This window comes from Lampetra planeri, chromosome 33, assembly GCF_965212315.1.
Source record: "Lampetra planeri chromosome 33, kcLamPlan1.2.h2, whole genome shotgun sequence".
Classification (NCBI taxonomy): domain Eukaryota; kingdom Metazoa; phylum Chordata; class Hyperoartia; order Petromyzontiformes; family Petromyzontidae; genus Lampetra; species Lampetra planeri.
The window spans coordinates 6977470-6978778 of NC_136139.1; positions in this window are offsets into that span (position 1 = coordinate 6977470).

The window sequence follows — 1309 nt, forward strand, 5'->3', positions numbered from 1 at the left end:
ATATTTCACACGTGGACTGTATCACACACAGCCACGCGGTCAATCCGCTCGCTCGGCCATCGATTACTCACTCTCGCGTTACCCTCTTTGTCCGGATTATAAGACGCACCATCTCACAGCTTGCCACTTTAAATTAAACGCCGGGGCCTGCCTCTTACTACAATCCGGTAACAAACATGTCTTTAATGTAGCTTTTTTGACAGTGGCACAAAAAAAACCCCTACAAACAAAAAAAAAGCCACAATTAGGGTCGACATTTCGGGCGACGTGCCTTTTAGCAGACATCCCTTATACTGGTAGGAACCTCTGGTTACACCAGCCCACAGGGGATTATTGTGTCCGTCCGTCGTGCAGGGAGGGGCTGGGTGGGGAGGGGAGGCTGGGTGGGGGCTGGGTGGGTGGGGGCTGGGAGGGGTGGGGCTGGGTGGGGAGGGGCTGGTCACCCCGTGGTGCCCTTATAAAACTCAACGTTTAACCTACTCACGCCGGCTTGTGCCCGCCCTCACAGTCGAGCATATTTGCGGAATACACCACGCCGCCGTTGACCCTGGCCATTGACCGAGCAACCCAACGTTCCTACCAGCTCCCTCCGCAGGAATGTGTTAACCCATAGCGGGCACGTGCTTATAGGTGTGTAGTGCGTGCCGGTGTGATCACATTGGCACGGCGGGGGGCACAGCTGGTAGCATCTACCGGTCATCTCAATCAGCCAACCCATGGCACCTGCTGGGTCTGTCCCGAGACCTCCTGCACCTAGCCTGGCACAGTAGGGGGTACAGCTTGTGGTGCATCTACCGGTCATCTCAATCAGCCAACCCATGGCACTTGCTGGGTCTGTCCCGAGACCTCCTGCACCTGGTGGTGGTGGTGTGGGTGGTGGTGTGTGGATGGTATGGGTGGTGGCGTGGGTGGTGGTGTGTGGATGGTATGGGTGGTGGTGGTGTGGGTGGTCGTGGTGTGGGTGGTGGTGTGGGTGGTGGTGATGTGGGTGGTGGTGTGGGTGGTGGTGGTGTGGGTGGTGGTGGTGTGGGTGGTGGGGTGGGTGGTGGTGGTGTGGGTTCTGGTGGTGGCGGTGGTGTGGCTGGTGGTGGTGGTTTGTGTCGTGGTGGTAGTTTGGGTGGTGGTAGTTTTGGTGGTGGTGGTGTGGGTGGTGGTGGTGTGTTGGCGTGGGTGGTGGTGTGGGATGGTGGTGATGGTTTGGGTGTTGGTGTGGTGGTGGTGGTAGTTTGGTTGGTGGTGGTGGTTTGGGTGGTGGTGGTGGCTGTCCACTATTTTCATTGGGCTCGTGCCGACTACGGCGTCCGAGGCG